Here is a 7,183-nt window from a genome sequence, read left to right on the forward strand (position 1 = left end):
CCAGGTGGGACCATGGTCGTTGTGGAACCGGGAGGGGTTGTAATTTCCCTCTAGGCAGGTGCCTGGGAGCCTTACTCTGAGCGCACACCGAACAGGAGGAGACATAGTGCCTCACGTCCCTCACCAAGGTGGGCCACCAGTATCTCCCACTAAGACCACGCACTGTCCGCTCAACCCCTGGGTGACCCGAGGAGGGAAGCGTGTGAGCCCACCGAATCAGCCGATCGCGAACATCGAGCGGAACGTACTTACGACCCACTGGACACTGCGGAGGAGTAGGCTCCGTCCGTAACGCCCGCTCGATGTCCGCGTCCACCTCCCAGACCACCGGTGCCACCAGGCAGGAGGCTGGAAGTATGGGCGTGGGATCGGTGGACCGTTCCTCGGCGTCATGGAGACGAGACAGTGCGTCGGCCTTAGTGTTCCGGGAACCTGGGATATACGAGATGTTAAACCGAAATCTCGTAAAGAACATCGCCCACCTGGCTTGACGCGGGTTCAGTCTCCTCGCCGCCCGGATGTACTCCAGATTGCGGTGGTCAGTCCAGATGAGAAAAGGGTGACGTGCCCCCTCAAGCCAATGTCTCCACACCTTCAGGGCTCTGACCACAGCCAACAGCTCCCTGTCCCCCACATCATAGTTACGCTCCGCCGGACTCAACTTCCTAGAGAAGAAGGCGCAGGGGCGGAGCTTTGGGGGGCGCCCGAGCGCTGGGACAGCACGGCTCCTACCCCAGCCTCGGACGCGTCCACCTCCACTATGAAGGGCAAAGAGGGGTCCGGGTGCGCCAGCACCGGAGCGTCGGTGAACAAAACCTTCAGACGACTAAAGGCCCTGTCCGCCTCCGCGGACCACTGCAACCGCACCGGGCCCCCCCTTCAACAGTGAGGTAATGGGAGCCGCCACCTGACCAAAGCCCCGGATAAACCTCCGGTAGTAATTGGCAAATCCCAAAAACCGCTGCACCTCCTTCACCGTGGTGGGAGTCGGCCAATTACGCACGGCTGAAACGCGGTCACATTCCATCACTACCCCTGATGAGGAAATGCGATACCCCAAGAAAGAGACGGCTGGTTTGGAAAACTCACATTTCTCAGCCTTGACGTATAGGTCATGCTCCACCAGTCGCCCAAGCACTTTACGCACCAGAGACACATGCTCGGCGCGTGTAGTGGAGTAGACCAGAATGTCATCGATGTACACCACTACACCCCTGACCGAGCAGGTCCCGTAGAATCTCATCCACAAAGGATTGAAAGACTGCGGGAGCATTCTTTAACCCATACGGCATGACGAGGTACTCATAATGGCCAGATGTGGTACTAAATGCCGTTTTCCACTCGTCCCCTCCTCGGATACGCACCAGATTATATGCGCTCCTGAGATCCAATTTCGTGAAGAAGCGCGCCCCGTGAAATGACTCCATCGCCGAGGCGATGAGAGGTAGTGGGTAACTGAAACCCACTGTGATGGCATTTAGACCTCTATAGTCAATGCACGGGCGCAGACCTCCCTCCTTCTTCTTCACGAAAAAGAAGCTCGAGGAGACGGGTGAGTGAGATGGCCGAATGTATCCCTGCCTCAAGGACTCAGTGACGTATGTCTCCATAGCCGCTGTTTCCTCCTGAGACAGGGGATAAACGTGACTACGAGGAAGGGCAGCGCCCACCTGGAGGTTTATCGCACAGTCTCCTCGTCGATGAGGTGGTAATTGGGTCGCCTTCGTTTTACTGAAGGCGATAGCCAAATCGGCATACTCTGAGGGAATGTGCACGGTGGATACTTGGTCTGGACTCTCCACCGTAGTCGCACCGATGGAAACTCCTATGCACCTGCCCGAGCACTCATTTGACCACCCCTTAAGAGCCCTCTGTCCCCACGAAATCTTAGGGTTGTGAGTGGCTAGCCAGGGAATCCCTAGAACCACTGGAAATGCTGGGGAATCGATGAGGAAAAGACTAATCCATTCCTCATGACCCCCCGCATTACCATGACCAGAGGCACAGTGACCTCCCTGACCAGCCCTGACCCTAGTGGTCGACTGTCTAGGGCGTGCACGGGGAAGGGTTGGTCCAACTGGACCAGGGGAATCCCTAACTTAGCCGCGACCCCACGGTCCATAAAACTCCCTGCTGCGCCTGAATCGACTAGCGCCTTAAACCGGGAGTGAGGGGAGAAACAAGGAAAGGACACTGACACATACATGTGACGGACAGGGGGCTCTGGGTGAGGCTGGTGCTGACTCACCTGAGGTGTAAAAGGAGCGCTCTGCCTGCCCTCTGGACTCCTAGGGGAGTCTCCCCAGCACCGGTCCACAGTGTGCCCTCTGCGACCACATGAGGTGCAGGAGCGACCTCCCCTCCAGTCTTCCTGGCTGCTGCCCCCCTATCTCCATAGGCGTGGGAGCAGGAGGGCTGGAGGGTGGAATGAGCAGGGCCCGGGTCGGACGTCCGCGGGCGGCCAGCAGATTGTCCAGTCGGATGGACAGATCCACCAGTTGGTCCAGTGTGTGGGTCGTGTCCCGACAGGCTAATTCCCGGCGGACGTCCTCCCTCAAACTACAACGGTAGTGATCTATAAGGGCCCTCTCATTCCACCCTGCTCCCGCGGCCAGGGTCCGGAACTCGAGAGCGAAGTCCTGCGCGCTCCTCGTCTCCTGCCTCAGGTGAAACAGCCGCTCACCCGCCGCTCTCCCCTCCGGGGATGATCGAATACTGCCCGAAAGCGGCGGGTGAACTCTGGGTAGTTGTCCCTGGCTGAGTCCGGACTGTCCCACACGGCGTTTGCCCATTCCAGGGCCTTACCCGTGAGGCAGGAGACGAGGACGCTGACGCTCTCCTCCCCGAGGGAGAGGGACGAACGGTCGCCAGGTATAACTCCAACTGGAGCAAGAAGCCCTTACACCCAGCGGCCGTTCCATCGTACTCCCTGGGGGAGCGAGTTTCACCCCACTGGTACTGGGTGCTGTGGGTGCTGGTGGGGGCGCAGGCTGTTGGCCTGCCGAGTTCAGGGGGCCGAGAGCGCGTCGGTCCCAGCTCTCCAGGCGCGCCAACACCTGATCCATGGCGTTCCCCAGCCGGTGGAGCAGGGTGGAGTGTTGGTCGACGGTTTCCTCCATGGACATGGCTGGCGCTGAAGCTCCTGCTGACTCCATTTAGTTAGGGTACGTGATTTCTGTCACGGGCTGGCTCGAGGAACAACAGGAGAGGTAGAGTCAGGCGCAGGAGACAGAGAGAGTTCGTGACCACACTTCTTTATTTGAAGCACTGTACGTGGTCGACAAGGTATAGGGGCGCAGCCCTGAACGATTCTGCGGTGGTGTACACAAATAAAAGAAACCACTGGCAGAAGGAAAAAACTCAATACACGTTCTTACGAACACACAAAACCCGGACAAGCAACACAATCACGTACAACCACATACATCCTACGCTAACCTAAATAACCCCCCCTTACTAATGACTAACCCAAAACAGGTGTGTGCCTACCTAGACCTAACCAAACGAAAGTGAAACAAAAAGGGATCGATGGCAGCTAGTAGGCCGGCGACGACGACCGCCGAGCTCCGCCCGGCCGAGGAGGGGCGCCACCATCCGTCACTGTCGTGACAAATGAAGGAAGTTCGAGTTAGTTTTGCAAGCCAATGCTAACTAGCATTAACACAATGACTAGAAAGATGCTTGCAGATACCCATAGACTTCCAGTCATTGCGCTAAAGCTAGTTAGCAATTGCGCTAGCGCTAGTTAAGAACTTCCTTGAAACTGCACACAGATACATAAAAATGGTATCCACGAGTTCATCTGACTCTGTGGAAGTAGATAAATCCCAAAGTATCCCTTTAAAGAACTGACAGGTAGGGGTAGGTTTAAGCAAAATGCCTGAAACTCCAATAACTCTGGTAGCCCCCCCCAGCCATCCATTCTTTCAGATCAACAAAGGAGCTACAAGAAGTGTTTAGGTATATCTGCAAAAACTGATTAAAGAAACAATGCAGTGTTGAATGCAAGAACAGTCATGTACACAAGCTAATGTCAGTGGTCTGTATAACTGCTCGAGTAGGTCTTTTAATACAACGTTAACACACACAAAAATGTCAGTTTAGAGTAGAAAAATAGAACCACTGATATCTGGAAAATAAATGTTATACCAATTTAAAAAGTTGTTGCGAAGCTTTCCTAGAGAATGTACTTCAGAGATCATATAGATGTGGTGGTTGCAGATTACGCACTTGTTTTACTATCGCCTCCACCCTTGAAGAGTCAAAACAAAGAATCAAAGTTTCTGTTTTTCTTATAAAAGTGTGGATTAATTTACATTATTTTCACACATTGACAGCAAAGTCATAATATCGACATACAGTAACTTTACAAAATGTTTGTTGAATAGTAGGAGAGAAATCAAAAGAGATTTCCTTAAATGTTCCTCATAATTTAGCTGAGGAAAGTTATTTTTTCAAATAATAAAGGCTTGTTTACGTACAGCATTTGTGTTTTGTTCTTCATGTCCACACTGAGCAAAAATGTGACCGACTGCCTCGATTCGGTCTTATGTAGCAGAATTTGAAATTGTGTTTTTTACATTGGAGAAAAGTAGAGACTCAGAACTAGAAATTGGTATATCATACACTGCAGTTGAGAAATAATGGGAAAGTAATTCTGCTTTGAAAGTTGATAAAGTTGGTCCTTGAATGTTTTGGTACACCTACTGGAGAGCTCTGTCTACACCCATTCTGCATTGTTAACACCCTCTTAAGCCTTAGCCCCACCCATCTCTGTGGGTGGGGCTAAGGATTCACATGTGAGGTCATGTGCTAAACAGAGTGAGTAGTTTAGTAAACAACCAGAGATTAAGACTAAAAGTGGTCAAAGTAGTAGCCTACAATAAGGAAAAACTCCAGGTAAAAATACACTATCTCGTCCTTGGCCTATATCCTAACATGACTTTGGTGCAGGTAATGTTGTTCTTCACATTACCGTCTCTGGTAAACACACACTATATCAAATAACATCTACGTTTATTTATCACATGCACAGGACACAGAAGGTGTAAACTGCTCAGTGAAATGGTAACTAGCATAGTAGCAATAGAAAAAACAGAAAGTGTCCAGACAAAAAATGTATAATTATTAGATGACGCTTAACCGACACACTTGTCTAAATTGATGGGTCATGTGAAGAAAATTCTATAACCACATCTAGCGGATATGGATGGGTCACTATTGTCTAGACATGTACACATGTTCATGAAATACAGTAGATGGCCGTAATCACCCACAGATACAACTGGCTAACTTGATGGGTCATGTAATCATCTGGCGAAGTGGAGTCTTTTGTTAGACTAGAAAGTTAGCTAAACAATGAACTGGCATAATCCCAACTCATACTACTACCAATACAAACATTGTCATAGGGATAGTATGAATCTGCAGGTAGCTAAAGCTAACAACTAGGTTCAACATTAGCTAGCTAACATTAGGCTATAACTAGCAATCCAAATGAATTTCTGATTTAAATAATATTACTACACAGATCATACACATACCATTAGCTAGCGAGCCAGCAAGTGTGTATTAATGGATGCCAAGGGAAGCCAGGCTTCCCCAAAAAATTGACCAAGAAAAAACAAGCTAAATAATTTCTCTTTCATCCCTCTGTGTTTCACAAATGTTCTTCAATTCGCAGGGGGCTGAATGTATCTCACCTGAGAAAGCATTAGAGCGAACAAAACAACTCCCCTCTGTCTAGGTATGTGTTGTGTATCTATCTTATACTGTCTGGTCAATAAGATTATGACATTGTTGCCCCCGTAGCATTGATGCAAGGGAAGCCAGCGAGAAGGGCCTGTGCGTTGGGGAGTGGAACCAGAGAGGTGATGAACCAGGCAGGGGAGATGATGAATCAAGGGGTGATGAACCACCTGTAGATGGGCCTTCAGGGCTCAGCTACATCTCTGGACTGTCAAACACCTACAAGCAGATGAATACAATGCAAGCAATCATAAAACATCAGGATGAACCAAGTCGGTACTGAGGTACTGGGTGGCAAGTGATTGAAAGTGTTTTATGTATGGTGTTCTTACCTGAGGGAAGACACTGGTTTTATGTATGGTGTTCTTACCTGAGGGAAGACACTGGTTTTATGTATGGTGTTCTTACCTGAGGGAAGACACTGGTTTTATGTATGGTGTTCTTACCTGAGGGAAGACACTGGTTTTATGTATGGTGTTCTTACCTGAGGGAAGACACTGGATTTATGTATGGTGTTCTTACCTGAGGGAAGACACTGGTTTTATGTATGGTGTTCTTACCTGAGGGAAGACACTGGATTTATGTATGGTGTTCTTACCTGAGGGAAGACACTGGTTTTATGTATGGTGTTCTTACCTGAGGGACAGCAATGAAGAGGCCCCTGGATCTGTGCAAGACCACTGAGAGAGATGTGCAGTGGACGGCCATCTGAATTCCTGACCTGGAGCACGGATCAAATAAAGGCATTTGAAGATTTGAAGAAAGCACTGGCTAGTGCTCCAGCCCTTGGGTTGCCTGACTATAACAAAAAAATGGTCATCTTTGTAGCTGAAAAAGGGGTGTTTGCCTCAGTTATTGTTACTCAAAAATCAAGTGGACAGCATAATCCCTGTGCTTACTATTCTACCAGATTGGATAATGTAGTGAGGGGTATGCATCCATGTCATAGAAGTCTTGCTGCGCCAGCATATACGATTGAAAAGAGTACTACTCTCGTGTTAACCTGTTATGGCTAGGGGGCAGTTTTTTCACGGCTGGATAAAAAACGTACCCGATTTAATCTGGTTACTAATCCTACCCAGTAACTAGAATATGCATATACTTATTATATATGGATAGAAAACACCCTAACGTTTCTAAAACTGTTTGAATGGTGTCTGTGAGTATAACAGAACTCAAATGGCAGGTCAAAACCTGAGAGATTCCTTTACAGGAAGTGGCCTGTCTGACCATTTCTGGAACTTCTTTGCCATCTCTATCTTTTACTAAGGATCTCTGCTCTAACGTGACCCTTCATACGTCGTCCATGGGCGCTCAGAGCCCGGGAAAAACCTGAATGTCGTCATCCCAGCCCCAGGCTGAAACACATTATCGCCTTTCTCAAGTGGCCGATCAAGGGACTGTGGGCTTAGGCGCGTGACCTGGCCGCCCCCGT

The sequence above is a fragment of the Salmo salar genome, chromosome ssa24 (genome assembly GCF_905237065.1).
Source record: "Salmo salar chromosome ssa24, Ssal_v3.1, whole genome shotgun sequence".
In the NCBI taxonomy this organism is placed as follows: Eukaryota; Metazoa; Chordata; class Actinopteri; order Salmoniformes; family Salmonidae; genus Salmo; species Salmo salar.